At 36.9% G+C, this 20,744-nt stretch overlaps 1 long non-coding RNA gene across 1 annotated transcript; it reads left to right on the top strand.

The window, feature by feature from the left end:
• Positions 1–2,766: 2,766 nt before the first annotated feature.
• On the top strand, positions 2,767–20,370 carry LOC121245041. Its single transcript, XR_005936529.1, has 3 exons — positions 2,767–2,779; positions 10,428–10,430; positions 20,240–20,370. It is a non-coding gene; the product is annotated as an uncharacterized LOC121245041 (long non-coding RNA).
• Positions 20,371–20,744: the final 374 nt, after the last annotated feature.

Raw genomic sequence — 20,744 nt, 5'->3', positions numbered from 1 at the left:
GTCGAGGGGAGCAATAACAACCTCAATTTGTGTCGATGACACAATATCTGGTGGAGGCCTAGACCCATGCCGAGCATGCGCATTCGCCTGCCCAAGGTTGCGCCGATGTGAGGTCATGTCGACCGGACTCATATGCTCTACCAACCACTCAGGTTGGAGCACTACTTTTGCTGCAATAACAATCGAGTAATGAACATCCCATATAGAAGGTTATCAGTGGAGATGACGTTGGCCTCGTAGCAGATCTTCGCAAATATCCATAATAGCAAGTCAATAAATAGGATCTCTAAGTGCCAAGTGTAGAAGGAATTGCACACGAGTCTAATTGAAGCTGGCCTTATGTGCCACCAGATTTACATTTGTTGCAACATCCTGAAAAACGGGAGTAGTGTGTTCTGCTTGAATGAGTTCTTCGTCTCGAACGAAGTGCAGTATCTCCCTGTAAGAGCTTGAAAGTTCTCTTATGGTCATCATCCTGACCAACAGTCCTAATACTATTTGACAGGGCATCATCGAAGTCTTTCGGCACATCCTCAATAGGGGTCCAGTTGTCCCGATGTCCCTACATCTAGTGCTTCCTCAACTTGATTGACTAATGCCTAGGACTCTTATACTCGAGGAATCCCCAGTAGCTCAAGTAAAGACATATGTCGATACTTTGAACTCAACACCTCGTATAGAAGTGGTGGGACTATTTGCAAACTATGCCATGTCCCGCATCTAGATGTAGAATTCTCAGACCATCTATGGGTATATCTTCCCTTTGCATGCACATATCTGGTTCACCTTTTGGCGACAAAGATGGACCTCAGAGTTTTGCCCTCCCAAGTAATAGAGTCGAGCTTGTCAATTTTGATCTCTTGTTCTCTCATAACTATTCAAACCACAATCCTTGTTGAGTTCGAGATTCCTTGAGATTCCTTCCCTACCACATTTTCGAGTTGTGAACTTTTGAGACATTTTAAAAATCCTGTAAAGAAAACATAAATAAATCCATCAGTACCTTCATCATTATATATTTTTATGAAATAAAGAATCTATAATAGGTTAGAACGAGAAACGTTAGATAAATAATAATAATATTTGTGAGAGGCATTAGCCAAAAGTCTGTGGCTTGATTAACATAACCTCCAATCTCTAAAATGGAGGTCTGGAGTTCGAATCCTCCCTCCTCCAAATGTATAAAAAAAAATGATTTTATAATTTAACATATCGTATAAGCTATCAAATATTGAAAAAAAAAAAGAGAGGCACTATTGTATTTATAGACCATATTAGTTACATTATATAAGTACAATGAAGTTTGAGATAACTTATATAACTACATAGATAAATATTAACAATATATTTTCAAAGATTAGATTTATATCGAACAAGTGTTCAAACTAGGCTAAGTACATTCGCACTAGTGTTTAACTAACGTGTGAACTAATTAAATAACATTCAAATTTTGAACAATATGTGCGAACTACGGAGTTAACATGCGAACGCCAAGTCAACGTTCGAACTATATCTGATAATGTCTACACAATTAAGATGTATCCTTTTGCTCAAACATATCACATAGTTCAAACTACATAGACTTGCGTTCAAATGTTTGGGTTTAGTTCAAATGCAATACATAATGTTCGAACATTGTCATGGGATTTGGGTATAGTGCGAACGTAGTATCTTACCATTCGCACGTTGTATAATTGTTGAGATTGCACGTTTGGACATTCGCATGTGAAAACTCATAGAAGTCAAAGATGTTTGAGTCAACTCAACCATCTACGAGTCTCGTGTTTCATGGCAGTAATGGGCGAATGGATACCGTAGACATGAAGGGTACATTGTGGGTACCCTTTCTATGGTGTTGGTTTCGGGTTCAAAAACCACCTAGAAACTTAATACAGCGGCATTGAACGAAGGAATGGCGGCAAGGTGAAACAAGTGTTTCGGTGGAAATGAGGTTTCACATTCAGATGTCGTATGTATTCGCACATGACGTGTGAATGTAACTTAGATTGCGTTCGAACGTGTGACTTCTTAACTTACGAACATGCGTAAATGAGCACGTGCGAACATATGTGCCAAAATTCGTGCGGACGTATTACTTCATTTCTCGTGCATGCGAATGTTTTGTATTTAACATGCAAACGTATAATAGAGAAATTCCATACGTTCGAATATTTGTTGGGAGAGCTATTACTTTTTGCTAGGTTTGTAAAACACATTATCCACATCACTTAAATAATAATATTTGATTTCTCATAGTTAAATTTTAAATTTTGTTTTCCACTTTTGTTTTCCTTTAAATTTTGATTAACTAAATAAATTAATATGAGATCTAACTCTTATTATTTATATAAATGAGATGAACCTCACTAACAACGATCTTTGGACTAGGTCTATATGATTCATTGTAGATCTTAGTTTTGAGTTAGGTAATCTTAAGAAAAGTTTGGAAAGAATGGATTAATTCAATCTATATATAGAATTAATCTTATAAATTTAATATAACATTTGATATAACATAGAATTATTCTTATATTGTTATTGATATAACGTATAAATTTTATCTTATAACATAAAATTAATATAACATAAAATTTTAATTTTAAACATGAGTATTAATATTAAGTTATTAATATAAACTTAGATATATACATACAAATATGAAAGATCTATGTATACATATATATACATACATATATACGTATATATATTTATATATCTAGTTTCAAACAATTTTTATTTTTTCATCCAATTTTATTTTGTGGCCTCAGGTTGTGTTTGGGTAGTGGAATATTCAATATTTTATCATTATTTTTTACCTACCTTTCACTATTTTTTTATTACTATTCACTACTATTTAATATTTTATCATTACTTTTTACCACATTTTCATACTATTCATGCATCATATGAGATCACATCACTACCCAAATGGTAGCCTAAGTCTCAAATAATTTTCAAAGATTGTCTAATATTTGTGCATGATACATTTTGGAAAATTAGTGTGATGTTTAATTTTATCTATTTATTAATTCTGATTGAAGATAAATTCGAATGTTCCCCACATACATTCGAACTTGTCATTCACGTTCAAAACAACGTCCGAACATAAATAATTTGATATGTGCAATAGTAAACATTCGAATGTATCAACGTTCACATGTAGCATATTATGTTTGAACATGTAGCATTATACAATGTGCAAATGTATCCTTGCACATTTGAACGTGTATCCCCTCACATTTGAACTAATAATAAACTGAAAATATTGTATCATTTTAACATCACTTGACCAACTTTCAAAAAATGTATGCGGGAGAATGTGTTTTATTAACCATTCACACTACTATAATCAAACGTTAGTGAAAGTAATGTTTGAATGTGAGTCAATTGGGTTCTCGTTCAAATGTTCTCTCTATGATGGAGATGGACTGTGTCACAATTTAGTCATCATGTTTGCACAAAGAAGCAAGCAACAGATTTTCGACTATCATATTTTTTGTGACAACTGAACAGTAAATCGACACAATATATTTTACAATTCGGTTGTTGTGTAAGTATGTGGATGATTTTAACCATCACAAACAACATTTTGTGACTGTTTATTATTATTCTTTTTTTTTTTATGATTTCTTCTGTCTCAAAAACTACAATCTGTTGTAGTCATGTATCCGGAGTTTTGTTTTGCACTAGAAGTTCCCCTAGATTAGGGCTGCTACCCGCATAGTGCGGGGCGGGGGTACCCTTCCCCACACCCCGCCCTGCACCATGCGGGGGTGGGGTTTTTTCCCCACCCTGATGCCGGGGGGAGGGGAAAAACCTCATCCGCCTCACCCCCTGCCTAGGCCAACACATTGAGTTTTAAAAAAAAATGGTCCAAAAATATTTTTTTCGACCCAAATTATAATATAATTTAAATTATAAATTAAAATTTACAAATACGAAAAGAACTTAAACTCATTAGAGTTAGATTTTGGATTGTCTTGACCTCCTAGGCCAACCTTTATATAGGAGGCCAAAGTAATAAAATAGCCATCCTTAAAGCAATATGAGACTTACTACTAAGTCCCACATTACTTAAGGATGACTATATATTGTCTTAGCCTCCTATATAAAGGTTGGTCTAGGAGGCTAAGGCAATCCAATGACTTGAATATAATTTCATGTTTTTAATAAATTGTACATATCTATATACAATGTATTTATTTATATATATATATATATAAATACACAAAAATATTTTTTTTATATATGTAGAGCAGAGTGGAGGTCGCTAAGGTCATCTCGGCCCCCACCCCCGCTAGGCCTTCTCATTGCGGGGTGGGGCGGACGGGGGCAAGGTAGCGGGGTAAAGGTCCCCGCTGCCCACCCCCACCCTAGATTACCTAATACAAGGTCTTGGAGGGTCTATCTATCTATCCACAGTGGGAGCACTCCTTGGCCTTTCATGTCTAGCCTAATTATGGCTAGACATTACACGCATTGAATGGCCACTTCTTCTATTTTGTCCTCTCTCTCTCTCTCTGAGAAATATTTTAGTTCTCTCTCAAATATTATAATCTGTCTTACAGGCTTATAGTATGTTGGATAAGTTTATACAAGCTTCCTCTCTTGTAGAGAATTAAGGAGAATTATTTTGTATGTGGGTTTTTCATTGTTAATTTGTTACTACACTACACTGTCTCTCCAATCTCAAAATGTGATGATTAAACTTGAAATATAATTGTTTAGTTTGATTCTTTAAGTGAATCAGGGTGAAAAAGAAATTTCGTTTAAGAGTTATGAATCCAATCACATCTCCATGTCCCATTTGCAAGTGGATTGACCTTATAGCCAAAGATAATTATGTGAGTTAATCTCAATTTTCAAAGCATTATGCCATTATAGATATCATTTGTTTTGCATGTTTCTTAGCAGTGTAAGTTTACTAGTCTGGACCGAAAAACCCGATTGCACAGAACGGTTCGTTCTGGACCGGACTTGATCGATAAGTATATTGGTTAGCTTTGGTTTATATAACCTTAGGATTTTGGTTTCCGGTCTGCTTATGAGGTGTTATTTTTTTGGACCAGACCAACCAAAGTGTATATAAAGTTTTTTACATTTTTTTATATATTATTTTATATAGTAGTTGTATATATTAATTATATAATTTTCATCTAACCTGCCACTATTGACCATATAGAATGTTAAATATACCATTAACTAATATGCTATCAATTAACTAATATATTATAATATTATATGATAAATCATAATATTATATGCAATGATACATAATATTGTTTCTTTTCCTTTTTTTATTTTTTTCTTTGACTTAAAATTTGGATGATATTGCATTTTTCAATTTTTCTTTCTCTATTTTTATTTTTAATTTTATTATGATGATTGCTAATTTTCATGGATGGGTATAGATAATTTTGATAATTTTTTCAACTTTTATTTAGGCTATTTTTAAGAATATAATTTGCAAATAAAGCTAAATAGTTGATGTTCAAAACTAGAAAAGTTTTGAGTTATTTTTTTTTCCCTATAGTTGGGCCGAAAATGCATATTAGAATGTAACTTTGGATTTTTTTTTTTTTTTGAATATTTGGCCCATTTTGCATAGCCAAAAATACAATATCATTTTAACCTAGAAATATACGTGTGAATGTGTTTTGCTAATAGTTCGCACTACTATAATCGAACATTAGAAAAACTAACGTCCGAATGTGAGTCAACCAGGTTCCCATTTGAACGATGGACAATCACAAATTTGTCATCAAGTTTGCACAATAGATTGAACAACAGATTTCGACTGTCAAAAAGATATTTTTTGATAGTTGAATAGTAAACCAACACAATATATATTTTGTGATGCAATTGTTGTGTTGGTACGTGGACGGTTTTTAACCGTTAAGAAAACATTTTGTGACTGTTTATTTTTTTTATGGTTTCTTTCGTCACAAAAATTAAATCTAGTATAGTGATAGATCATGGGTTCAATTTTGCATTAGTAGTTCCCCTAGATTACCTAATATGAGGTCCTGAAGGGTTATGTGGTCTATCTATCTAGGGTTTTGTAGGAATGCAGTTAGCGCACCGCTTCCCTTGGCCTTTCATGTCCAACTTAATTATGGTTGGACGTTACACGCATTGGAGTGGTGAAATGGCCACTTCATTACAAGATGAGGGGCTAGCCTTTAATAGCTAGCCAAGAGGGGGAAACAAATAGGAAGCTCATAGTGAGCTTCTTTGTTTTGTCCTTTGTTCTAATCTCTCTCAAATATTTTAATTCTCTCTAATCCTGACATCTAGGTTGTGGCATACGTAAGTGTTATTCTGGTCTTATAACGTAGCACACTCCCTTATCGACAAGAATGATTACGCACGAACAACAACAATGAGAAATTTGTAGAACAACCACATCAGATCCAAGATTTGTCAGTTGAGGTAAACGCTTCCACTTTGCAATCTATTCTAGATTTTCCAACAAGTTTAGGTTTAGTCTAGGTCTGAAGGACGTCTATCTTGGTAACTAAGCTTCCACTTACGTCCTAAAAATAAAAAATCTCTCGATTAAAGTGCTCAAGTGCAACTAATTACTAAAATGAATGCATGCCACTAGTACATTTGTGTTGATACTTCATACAAGGAGAAAAATGGTGTTGGACAATTAAACTAGATCACACTAACTTCAATTTGACAGATGATGGCCGGTTAAGCTAACTTCCAGTATTGATCGAAATCCAACTTCCAACAAAGAATATACGATAGTCCACTAAAAATGACAGCTTTTAGTATATTTTTCTTTCCAACATCATGTCTACCTTAAAAAAATCAATAAAACAATGGTCTAACAAATAATTGAGAACATAGGCACTATATATATTGATAGAATATGCTTTCTAGTGTTTTATTAATCAATTATAATAATGTCGATCCAATAATGATGATATTATTATATGCACAATGAGGAGATTGCAAATGACTGGTGGGGTTTCTTCACAAAGCATGAAATTGTTTTTTGAAAGAAAGAATTCATTCATTAGAGTAAATGTTGAATACAAAAAGGATAATCCTCTACAAGCAGACACTTATCAGATAGTTCTAAAGCATATTTTGTTAAACAATGAGCCACTAGATTGACCTTTCTAGGAACATGCCTAATTGACAAGTTTTGAACCTTGGACAACAGCAAGTTGATATCTCTAATAAGGATTCCTACCGAGCTCTAGTTCTCCTCTTCCCTCTTGATAGAATTGACCACTGTGAGAGAGTCACCCTCAAGGATGATCTGTTGAAGGCCTAGCCTAGCACAAAAAGTTATGGCTTTTAGTGCAACTACAACTTTACCCAATAGAGAATCAAGAAATGGAGATCTAGAGGAACAAAGAGTAGTAATGATTCTGCCTTCAAAGTCCCTGATCACCACACCTATTCCCACCTTACAATTGATTATGTCAATGGTTGCATCTTAATTGACTTTGTAGAAGTTGGGAGGGGGCAAACCACTGGTCAGAGATGGGTTCTGACACTTTTGGTTGTTTTAGACCAACTTCAAAGCAGGTTCTTATGTTACTAAGCACTATGGAAGCTTGTTTTGCAACCTGCATAGGGGAGGTAAAGTTTATCTCAAAGACCCAAGTGTTTCTCCTATTTGAAATCTATTTGGTAGTGACAACCACTTAAGAAATTTCCTTAACGAACAAATAGGCCAAAAGATTCTCCAGGATCTCTCTAAAGGGACCCTCCTCAACTCTGGACTTCTGAATCTTCCTCTAGCACATAGTCCACACATCTTGAGCAGCCTTGCAGGTCCAAATGGCATGAGCAACAAATTCAAAGTGGATTAAACAGATTGGGCACATAGGGGACTCCATCACCTTCCTTTTGTGAAGGTTAAGTTTAGTGAGAAGAGATTCATTAGCAGCTCTCCAAAGGAAGGACTTGGCAGCATTAGGCACCCTAATTCTCCATATTTTATGCCAAAACTCTGGTTTAGAGTAAGTCATCATTGTCTGGCCCAACCTGCTCTCCTTGATGGACCCTTGCGGGCGGTAAGCACTACTTACTGAAATTTTGCCATTAGCTGAGCACCTCCAAGTTAACAGGTCAGGATTCCTACAAGGGCTAATAGGTAATTTGCTAATCATGCATGGCTCTTGTTTTGAGAAGATTGCTTGGATTAGGGGGAGGTTCCATTGGAGAGTGTCCTGATTAATTAGCATAGAAACTTTGGCATCAGCCTCAAGGAAACTGATAGGGGACTGGACTTGATAGGTTGTTGGACTAAGGATCCATTTTTCTTGTCAGATCCTCACGCTATTCCCATTGCCAATTTTCTGAATTAAATCCTCTGATAGTAGATGCCTTGCTAACAAAAACTTCTCCATACAAAAGAGTCATTGCATCTTGATCTAGCTGTGAAGAAATCTGATTTTGGGTAATATTTAGCTTGTGGGAGTTGAGCCACCAAAGAGGATTGGTTTTGGATAATTCGCCACCCTTGCTTGGCTAACAAGGCAAGGTTAAAATGCTTAAAGTCCCTAAAACATAAACCTCTTGCACTTCTAGGTTTACAAGAATATGCCAGTTCAACCAGTGCATTCTTGACCTTTGCTCCCTCTATCCCCATCAAAAGAATTGTAGAAGCTTGTTAAGGCTTTTTAGGATAGTTTTAGCGATCTTGAAGATGCCCATACAGTAGGTTGGGATGGACCGGAGCACTAACTTTAGCAAGATCTTCTTTCCTGCCTGAGATAACAGGTTGGTCTTCCAACTTGCCATCTTAGCTTTGAATATGTCCAACACAGAACTAAAAGCTCTTGATTTATGTTTGCCAGCATAAGAGGGGAGTCCCAGGTATTTGTCAAAGGTACCAGAAACTTTGATACCTGCTGTAGCAAGGATGATTTGTTGAACTTCCTGTCGAGTGTTCTTGCTAAAGAAGATAGAGGTTTTCTCTAAGTTTAGTCTATGGCCTGATGCTTTCTCATAAGTGGCAAGGAGATGATGCAACCTGCTCCACTCAATAGGATTGGACTTGCATAAAACAAGGTTGTCATCTGCTAAAAACAAGTAATTTATATGGAGGGCACCTCGAGCAATTGGGATGCCAGTAAGCTAATCTTGTTGTTCAGCTTGGTTCAAAGAAAAGCTTAGGATTTTAGAGCAAATAATAAAGAGATAGGGGGAGATGGGATCTCCCTGCCTGATGCCCTTAGTAGGTTTGAACCTTTCTTGGGGTATACCATTCACTAGGATAGAGTAACTGACAGTGCTAACATACTGCATCACCACCTCAATCCAATTGTTGTCAAATCCCATCTTGTACATCACAACCTACAAAAAGCCCCACTCCACTTGATCATAAGCCTTACTCATTTTGAGTTTAAGAGCCATGAAGCCATCATTGCTCCATTTCATTCTGTTTTGCATAGAATGCAGTAGCTCATAGGCCATTACCACATTGTCTAAGATCATCCTACTTGGGACAAATGCACTCTGGGTAAGGGAAATCATTTTGGGCAGGATAGATTTTAATCTATTGGCTAGCACCTTAGCTATGATCTTATAAATTACATTACATAGTCTAATGGGTCTATAGTCGACCATTGACTTAGGGGATTTTTTCTTAGGAATAAGGGTGATGAAAGTCTGGTTCACTTCTTGAAATCCCTTCTTGGAATTGAGCATCTTAGTGACTGTTATGACCACATCATTACTCACAATGGACCATAGTTGTGATAAAAAACAGCTGGGAAGCCATCAGGGCCAAGAGATCCCATGGGATTCATCTCAAAGATGGCTTTTTCAACCTCCTCTCTAGAGTACTCCTTCTTTAAAGATAGGTTTATCTCCTCAGTAATAGTAGGCATAAAGTTGGAAAGAACCTCAGGTATACCCTTTGGATTGGAAGAGGATAAAAGTTGCTAAGAGAAGGCTTGAAAAACCTTTCCAATCTCCTCCTGACCAACAACTAAAGAACCATCTTCACCGAGGATGCTATGAATGGAATTCACATGTTTCCTCTGAGTAGCACATTTATGGAAAAACTTAGTATTTCTATCCCCCTCTTGCAGCAACCTTTATTTGGCCATTTTGCACCACTTCAAGTCTTCATCCTTAAGAAAGCCTTCGACTTCTTTTTGCAACAACGTAATATGATCACTGGATTAACGAGTATTGGAGTCTTGCAGGGATCTTAGGATTTCCCTCTTTTGAGCTATAAGTCTTTTCTGGTTTCTATGGGCATCCCTACTCTTCACCCTTAACTTGTCCCTACACCTTTCCAGTCCTGCCTTAGTAACTGCTGCTTTAGGGCCAAAAGAAATGCCATGGTTCTAGTCATTCCTCATAGTCATCCTTCCTACCCAGGCTGCCTCATACCTGTAAGTTTTCTATTTAGGAAGGAATTTAGGTTCATGGTTCATACAAGTGATGAGAAGGTTATGGTCTGAGCATTGGATAGGTAGCACAGTCACTTGGTTAATCTCAAAAAGGTGGTGCCAATCCCCATTGACTAGTGCCAATCCCCATTGACTAGTGCCCTATCCAATCTTTCTTTAGTAAAGTCACTTCCCCCCTATTATCACACCAAGTGAATTTGGAGCTACTTGGGTCCCCCAGATCATAGTCCATTAATGCTTGCCTGAACTCCTCCATCTATTTATAAGGCCTAACAGATGCACCCTATTTTTCATCTTAGGAAATAATTTCGTTGAATTCCCCCATGCACAACTAGGGGACTTGGTGGCTAGGTTTCAGAAGCCTTAACAAATTCCAGCTCTCATTCCTCTTGGCAACCATAGGCTGCCATAGAACCCAGATAAAGTCCATCTTTTGTCTAGACAAGCAGAGGAGATAGAGATAGATATATGACTCTAAGAGTTGGATTCCAAAACAACATTCACATCCTTCCTCCAAAGAAAGGCAAGTCCCCCACTATGCCCAATACAATCCACTACAAAGTTGTTATCAAAAGCTAGTCTATTTCGAATAGTTTCAAGTTTCTCTCTTTTCCATTTGCAATTAGAAAAATCACATCAGGGATCTTATCTCTCACCAGTAGGTGGAGTTCACAAACTAACCAAAGGTTCCCAAACCCTCGGCAGTTCCAAGTTAAGAGTTTCTTGATTACTGGCAGGGTTGTTGCATAGCCTCTACCAATTTCACTTGTTTAGCCCTCTTTCAGGTTAAAATGGGCCTATTATCCACCTCCCTAGTTCTCTTTTTCTTACTTGGCTTGTCATCAATAGCCATGATCATATCAGAGGAGCTAATTGGAGCCTTTTCCCTAACCCCTCTGGCCCTCATTTTCCAGTTAAGAGCTTCCTTCAGGTTGCCTAACTTGGTTGCCTTTTTAGGAGATATAATAGAGGGACAGGGCCTACTGCATAGACATCATTCTGGGAGGAGAGAGGAAACGTGGTGGGGTGGGCCAGCTTGGAAATTGTCGTATCCTCTACTTGCATACCAGCTAAAGGTGGGGAGGACTCAAGGGTTGCTATATTTACCAGAATTGGTGAGGCAGATTGAACTTGGAAACTGAGGTTAGCACCCTTACCATATTTAGACCCAATCAACTGACCACTGTCAGAGCTCCTGAGGTCAACTTGCTCTGAGGCCGAGGCAGCTGCCCCTTATCATCATTTCCCATCCCAACATCATCGTACCTCTTTGCCTCAGACTTGTTTTGGCGCCAATTGTTTGAATCTTCAAACCCTTCCCTCATTCTATTGAAATTCTGGGCAGCTTTTGGTTGGGGGCCTGTCCTTAACCATGGACCATATTGAGCTGGTTGCCCTTCCCTTGATCCTCCATCAGAAGCAGAACTTGGACACCTTAGTTTAACATGCATAATGACACCACATTGAAAGCAGAACATTGTTTAATCTCTCATATTTGAATGAGATCCGAGAAGTTTCTCACCCATATTTAGAAAATGACCTCTGGCTAATGGTTTTGAAATATCAACTAATACCTTCACTCTCATGTAACTACCCCATGCCATACCATTAGCATCAACATCTACTGTGATCACAAAGCCTATAGTTGCACCTAGTCTTTCTCCCATGGTTTTGTTCATCCTTGCAAATATCATGAAGCTATATCCAAAAGGGCTCCATAGTAAGAGTAATATCCTTTGGGGTAGTGCAACCTACACATTCTTGGATGCACACTAGGAACTTGTTAAAGGACCAGGGACATCCTAGAAGGACCCTGTGTTTCTTAGTTGCACTCTGAAACTCTACCAAGAATTTGTTCATGCCAATCTCCTTAAAGGTTGTGTGTCCCTCAACCTTCCATACTTTTCCCATAGTAGCACAAAATGCATCCTTGTTAACCTCTTTGTTAGCAACAAAAAGTACTACAAGGCATTTCTTGCTCATTTCTTTCGATGTCAGGACTTCCTCCTCCAAGATGAGGATTTATTGTTTTCCCTCTTCTGTAAGTCTGAGACCCTCATGTAAACTAAAGAGTTCCTCCTCCATGGCAAATGTAAATGACCTTTCTAACTAACCACTCTTCAGATGAAAGTCTAAGAGAGCAAGGCTCTATGTTCTGTAAGAAACACAAAGAGAAAACACCCCACCTTTCCTAGAGAGAGAGGGACCCCCCTTCCCCCAAAAGCATGAAATTAAACATCGGTATTTGATGACAGCAAACCTGCAAGACATTATTATAAGAGTAATCTACCCAAATATGAATTATTTAAGAAAATTCACGCATTGGTATGATTGTATCTAGAAAGAGAGAGGGGATATTCTATTCTCAAGTAGATATGTAGGGCACACCACTCACATCACTTAAATAGTAAGATTTGTTTCAATATTGAATGAAGTCTGAATTTTTTTAAAAAAATGGTAAGATTTGTTTAATTTATAAGATTCAAATTTTAAAATTTATGTTCCAAATCAAATTGATCCAAATCAAATTATTCCATATAAGTACTTTACTAGGTGTGTTTTACACACCGACATAAAAATATAATTTTCATACTAGCATATCAGTCATAATTAGAATACAATTTGACCATTCACTAGTATAAAATATATGAGATATGGTAGATCCACCAAAGATTTCTACTGACATTTTGTATCGGATTTTTTTTTTTACTTAATGGTCGAGGAAGTGTTTTTAATGAGTTTTTGAATTTTTTATTTTTAAATTTTTTTAAGTGGATTTAAAACTTAAAAAATGTTTGAAAAAAAAAACAAAAATAAAAACTTGCACTATTCGATAGAAAAAATCGTCAGCTGTTTCAGTGTTGCGTTTTTGTAACTCTCTCTCTCTCTCTCTCTCTCTCTCTCTCTCTCTCTCTCTCTCTCTCTCTCTCTCTCTCTCTCTCTCTCTCTCTCTCTCTCTCTCTCTCTCTCTCTCTCTCTCTCTCTCTCTCTCTCTGTTGAGCTTTTGTAACTCTTGGATTATTGTATATCTCAGCTTATGTTCAAAGAGTGTTGGTTGTAAGTACTTTTGATTCTAGCTTGTTGGTTTTTTCTCGACTGGTAGTGTTTGATTCTAGATTAGTAGATGTTGTATGGTATCTAGTTATATTCACAAATCACGACTAGGGAATGAAATTTTAATATCTGTTTTTCTCATGAACCAGTAGTACAATTACTTTGTCTCTGTTATGGTTTGAAAGAATAGTAGCATGTTTTTAGTTTGGGCGGTGCTATTATACCGCCTGAGTAGCACCGCTTTGGTTTTTGTGTTTTTATTTATTTTTATTTTTCTTTTCATATTTTTTTAATATTTTTAAAAAATAAAAAAATACACCAATACACTTAACATTACTTCCTTAAAAAAAATATAAAAAAAAAAAGAAGAAATTTGTCAGAGCGGTATACTGTAGCGGTCAAGTAGAGGCGGTAGACAAGCTTTTCTCTTTTAGTTTTAATCCCAAAAGCTTTCTGGACTAGGAAAAGAGTAAACCCACTACATTAAGAAAAAAAGACCCTAAACCAACCAACACAAAAATATAGGGTTTATTTACAACACAATGTGTTTTTAGTTTCATATATTTACATTATGTATGAAAAAGAAGAATGAAAGGGATAGTCTGGGAAAATACAGGTTGATGGTTGATGGAATCGCATTCCTGCTTTTGTTACTACATGGAGCAAAGCCTTTTACGCAACTTCCCTCCATATGGGTTCCCGTTCACTTGCCCACTAATTAATTAGCACTAATTAAAGTGAAAATGAGGTTTCAAAAAGAACACGCATTCTGAGATCCATGTTTCTCTTTTAAAGAAAAAGTAGTACTAAACTATTTCTTCTGATGATTAAAAAGATTGTGGCATGAAAAAAAAACCTAGGACCACCTTTACTCTTTTCTTTTTCTTTTTCTTTTTTTCTCTCCAGTGTTTTGCTCTCAACCATAACCCACCCAAAGATCCTATCTTCTCCGCCCAAAACGGGGTGGAGCTTTGGCTCTTCTCTTCCTCCTCCATCTGGCTAGTCCAAAAATTGTGTAGCCCATTTTTTTCAATCTTTATTTTGTTTTCCGTCCATAGCAAGGAAAAGAGTCGATCTTTTGCTTTCCAGAGCCCAGCGACCACCACGTGCCTCTCCACAGGATTTCCAAACCACCAATCCAGACGATAGAAGAATATTGTCAAACGGAGCGGCGCGTGAGTCACAAGTGTGGATCAAAGCGCGCGTGGATCACTGCACAGAGATGCCGCCACGCGCGGCATTTCTGGTGCCAGCAACCCCGGATTCTTCAGATTCGCCCGACCTCCATACTCCTAGTGTCGCGCATGTTCCCCACGCGCCGCCACAGTCCCTAATCGTTGTCCTCTGATGATTTGACGGTTCTCACATTTGCTATCTACCTATGTTTTCGCTTATCCTAACAAAGGATCATGGGAAAGAGATAGTGGAAGTCTCTTACAGTCAGTCCAAACCAGCAAAATGTAGCACAAATCTCTTCACTGTGAATTTTAATCGTAGTATCACAGTCCGTTTATCAAACTATATCAAAACCTCTTTAAGCGGCTTCCCCTTGTGGGAAATAGGTGGAGGTCAAGTCATTGACTCCAAATTCCTATTTTTTTATTTTTATTTCTTGTGTTATATTTGCTGGTTTAAGTTGAATGTTGGGGCTTCCTACCCTGTTGACTATTATATTCTATAACTGTTAAATATATTTATAATATGCTTGCTTAGAACAAAAAAAAAAAAAAAGATTTTTTGGCATGTAGTTAATTCATACAATAACATGGAGTACGTAACTGCATACGTGCCAAATGAACACTATACCTTTTTATCTAGTAATGATTGTGCTACTTTTGCTTTTAGTAGTCACACATGTATATAAATGCCTAATTCTATATATAGTTTTCATGAACTTTGCTTTCATTTTTCAAATCGATCTAAAATGCTAATTCTTAGGAAATGCTCAACTGAATTTTCACATCATAAAAAAAATATTTGATTATGCTGATTGCCAATTTACCTAAAGTCCCTAAAAAGTAGGCAGAAAAATGAACACTTGAAGAACTACTCAAGTTCAAAGACTTCTTCTGGCTTTTTGTTCAGACTCATCAAGCTGGAGACGGACAAATTCAAAACTGTTCATTTTATTCTTAGCGCATAAGCTCTGCAGAACAAAGCTGGGGGTGAAGAGCATTTTAGCCATAAAAAGAGACTATTTATAATGTTTTTGGTTTCCAGGGCTGCCTAATTTATTTGATTGTATCTGTTTAAGAACACAAGCATATAATTGATCTTTAAATCGATTATCTGGGTTTGTTAACATCCAATTAATACAGATGATCTTAGTGTGCGAAGATTTCTCATATATATATATATATATATATATATATATATATATATATATATATCCTCTTTGTGTTAAAAATCTGGCATACATTTTATTGTAGTTGACCTCCTTAATATATCCAGTACCTGTTTAGACTACCTTGAGCCTCTTTATTGGATCAAATTATTCTGTGTTTTTATTTCCTGTTGTTCTTTGATTTTGTTGTAACTTTAACTGATGGAATAAAATACTATGAGTTGTAATTTTGGTACAGGCCAAAGGGTTGGTGGCGACTCCTCTTCTATTCTAATGGATGTAGAGGAGAATGAGACTCTTCCAACCCCTTCATCCATACATACACAACATCCTAGGGCTGAGCTCCGACTCCAACGGAGTGAACTAGAGTCAGAATCCGACTCCGAACGAAGGTCGGAGCTCCGACCTCCGATTGGAACTCCGAACGAAGGTCGGAGCTCCGACCTCCGTTTGGAGTCGGACTGTTTGTTTCTCTACATTTCTTATAGATCGAGTTGTACGTCGGCTTAGGGCGTTTGTTTTGTGTATATAGGACGTTGTGGAGACAAATTAAAATGCCTTTGGGGTGCCAGTACTACCATATATATCAAAAGTTGTAATGATTAGTTTGAAAAAGTTGTAATGATTAGTTTGAAAATTTTGTATTTGAATTATGTTTGAGAATAAGATGGGATGAGATCAGATAATAATTTTGTGTCTCAGAGACCCCAAACAAGCCCTTAGAGATCCAAATCTTTAAACACGAGATAGAGAAAGTTGCAGTAGTCATCAAAGAATGAAGCAAACATTAAAAAGATGTTGGAGTTGGCATGTGTATTTGGACGGATGAATCAATTGGGATGGCAAAATTATACGGTGGGGAATATATAATAAATTACTTGTTAATGTTTTGTATTGTTGAAATCGAAGGACAAGCTTATGTTGGTGGTCCATTTAATATATACAAAATAAAATGAAAAAAGAAAAGCTGATGGTGACCGATATGCCTTTAATTTCTCGTGTGAGGTCTTTAAACTTTAGCCAGGTGGCGCTGGGGTGATTATTTTATGCCCATCAAAGGTAGTACTTCGAGCTAATTAATCTGGATTAACTTCATCACCAGATCAGTTACATGTATGTAAATGCGTGTGAATAATATTCATGCATGTATGTATATATAGAGAAGAATGATGGTATGAATATGTATAATTCAATTAATTTTAGTTGGATAATAAATTATAAACGTTTGAGAGAGGATGGATAAGTACTAATAGAATAAAGAGTACTTATCCCACGTCTTTGCTCGGGATATAACTACATAAATATGATCACCAAAGCCCAAGTCCAAATCTAAAAAAAAAAAAAAAAGAACTTAAATACAATAGCTTAAAAACTAAATAACATGTATAACGTAGCCATAAATTATAACAGTCTCATTTATAACGTAATAACAACATTGACTTAGCCTTGAAATATAACTACATAAAAATTAAATACGGATTTCACTCAAATGCTTTTTGGTCCATTGGTCATACCTGAAATGAAGATAGAAAGTTGCAATCAATAAATGAAAAAAAATTGATAATAAAAAATTGAATACGGTAAAAGTATAATTTGATTCTTACCAAGAAAGGGGGTTCTCTCAACTCCATCCCAACTCTCTCAAGGGGTGTCTGTTCCGGACTCTTAGTTATCGACAATTATGTTAGGATTCACAATTAGATCTATAAAATCATAAAAAGTAGAAATTAGAAACATTAAAAATAATTAAATAATCATTTAAAAGCATATAAACTTACCCGATTCAAGCCTATAGCTCTCGATATCAACGCCAATAGTATCTAGTCCAATGGGCGTTTCACTTATCCAATTCTGTGTGCAAAAGAGGGCCTCCAGGGTTGACGGTGACAATGAACTTCGATAAGCATCCAACACGCGACCTTTAGTGCTAAATGCCGACTCTGAGGCAACTGTAGTAATAGGAATGGCTAACACATCTCGGCCTACACAGGAAAAGACTGGATACTTAGTGAAATTAACTTTCTACCAAGTTAATAACTGAAATACATCACTAGGTGCCTCAACAGCTTCCATAAAATATCGTTCAACCTTAGATGTACAATGCATAATATTCCTTGTTGACATGAGTTTATGATACTGTTGTATAATACGATGGCTTCTAACCCCTACAGATGGGTCAGTATCACCTGAGGAAGTTGTCGACCCCGTCGGCCTTGAATGTGAGGAGCTACCAGCTGCGGATGAAGGCTGACAATTATTGATGTAGTAATTATATAGGTCATCAATATCACTTTTTAGCAATCTAATAAACTATGCAGCCTTCACTGCCCCAAGGATGGAATTAACCCAAAATTCTAGAATGGCCAACTTATATCGGGGGTCAAGAATCATAGCCACAAATAGCAATCTATTTATCTTCTCAATATTCTCCTAATATTTATCATATTTGGTCTTCATCCTTGTAGCCATAGCAGATAACAATCCACCAGAGTCAGTACAACTATTTTCTAACCGGAAGTGAAGCTCCGAGAGCTCGCTGAAGAATGAGTTCACAGTTATATATTTGGATCTAGATAGCAGCATGGTTATGTCATAAAAAATTCTTAAAAATTCAACAAAGTAGCTCACACTGGTCTAATCATGTGCATTCGGCGCACCGAGCCCCTGTCCTGCTGGCTCCAACAAAGCATACCTCAGGTCCCCATCCTCGACCTCCTTCCGCTCGAATGCTTTTTGGTACTTATGTGCCACACCCAACATCATGTATGTAGAGTTCCATCGAGTCGGAACGTCCAAGCACAACATACTAGAATATTCAATCTTAAGATTTTCTGCTATTGCCTTAAAACTTGGCAAGCCTTTGAAGGGAACCCCTCACATATCATACAATGTTGCGGATTCGGGTAATGGAATTATCAACCTCTTTTAACCCCTCAACAATTATGAGGTTGATGATATGAGCACAATATCGAACGTGAATAAACTCGTGGGCCCGAATGACATCATCTCTCACCGTCGTGTTCCGCTTAAACCAATCAATTGTTGTTTCATTGGCACGAGCATTGTCAACTATAATACACAACACTTTTCGAATTCTCCAGTCCTTTAAACAATCATCTATCTTTGCCCCAATGGATGCACCTTTATGATCCACAATATCTTTAAAGCCAATAATTTTTTTATGCAAAATACACTCACTGTCAATGTAGTGTGCTGTGATACACATGTAGTAAACGTTCTATATGGACGTCCATGTGTCAGTCGTAAATGACACTCTCTAGCCAGTGGTAATAAACATCTTCCTTATCTCCGCCTTGTCTTTCGCATGCATTTTCATACAATCTCGCATCACCGTATACCGTGATGGAATGGGAAATCGAGATTCAACAAAGTTTAGAAACTTTCGAAAGCCTTTTTTCTCGACTGTGGTAAAGGGCATCTCTTTATTAATTATCATCTCTGCAAGCATGTCCCTCAATATCTTCTCATTGTATTGAGGGATGACCAATTTCTTAGTCTGTGTACCATCAGTGGCTATAGAAGTTTGGTAACTGAGGTTGGTCTGATCAGTGGCCGCCAATCCCTTCGCTATCTTATATCGTTGGCAACAATTTAGATGTGCTTTTAACACACTGGTGCTTGTTTCTTTGAATGACATCCACAAAGTTGTCCACGATAATGCCATCTTGCTATCGGGTTCGCAATATCACCAGGAATTTTGGTGAAATTCTCTCATGTCCACGACCTCTTTTTAGAAGGTCGTGGTGGTTGATCTTGCTCAATGGGCATCTCCTCCTTTTCGTTGAAGATATCCTCATCCTCTATATCTACTGGGAGTGAGAGTCGACTACTCGCACAAGATGTAGTTGCCCTAGATGTGGCTCTAGGGGTAGAAGTACCCACCGGTAGAAGTACCCACCGGGTTCGCAATATCACCAGGATTTTGGTGAAATTCTCTCATGTCCACGACCTCTTTTTAGAAGGCCGTGGTGGTTGATCTTGCTCAATGGGCATCTCCTCCTCTTCGTTGAACATATCCTCATCCTCTATATCTACTGTGAGTGAGAGTCGACTACTCGCACAAGATGTAGCTGCTCTAGATGTAGCTGCCCTAGATGTGGCTCTAGGGGTAGAAGTACCCACCATTGTAGAAGTTGTAGCATTGGCATCCACCACATCTCCTTGTAGACGATCATCTCCACTAGGTCTAGGATCCATATTACAATCAATGAAGCTAAAAAAATAAATTAGAAGCAAAAAATTAGTTTAAAAATAAACTAGGCTAATTTAAAATTTTAAATCAACGCAAAAATAAACTAATTTAAGCCAGCATCTGAATAAGATTAACTTTGACAGGTAAATAACATACAAGAAACTGAATAATTAAACTGCTAGAGTAGCTCATGCATCCACTTGTGTCTCAACGGTAGATGCATGGACCAATCGATAGGGAGAGTTTGATCTTCCATTTGTGTTAAGTTTTGGAGGAATGCAATAGTCTGTAATGCTGCTGGGCATGCATCCCTTACACCTTTCATGTATTTGCTTTGTTTAAGAAGTGAAGTTAAGATAAGTTAATGACTTCATGAGTTTCCTTTCTTTGCATGTCACTCCACATGGTAACTCATCCATTTTCACCCATCCCCTCCAGTAAATTACGCCCGAAAGAAAGTCGACATTTAGATTATGTTTCCCAAAAGTTTTACAAGCATCACTCTCCTAGTCCCTGACTGACTTCTTTTGTGAAATTGTAAAATTTATTCCAAAAAAACCCTGTCCTTTTTATTCCTGATATATTTTTGAAGGCATTATCAAAGTTCTCAAATTTTTAGTGGTCTGTAGTCAACATTTTTTATTGAATACTTGTGTAATTACAGAACTGGCGTAGATCCGGACAGTTTCTGTTTGAAATGAGTTATACATGAAAAATATGAGAATGTTTCCATTTGAACTTG

The sequence above is a fragment of the Juglans microcarpa x Juglans regia genome, chromosome 8S (genome assembly GCF_004785595.1).
Source record: "Juglans microcarpa x Juglans regia isolate MS1-56 chromosome 8S, Jm3101_v1.0, whole genome shotgun sequence".
NCBI lineage: Eukaryota > Viridiplantae > Streptophyta > Magnoliopsida > Fagales > Juglandaceae > Juglans > Juglans microcarpa x Juglans regia.
This window is presented reverse-complemented; position numbering and strand designations above follow the sequence as displayed.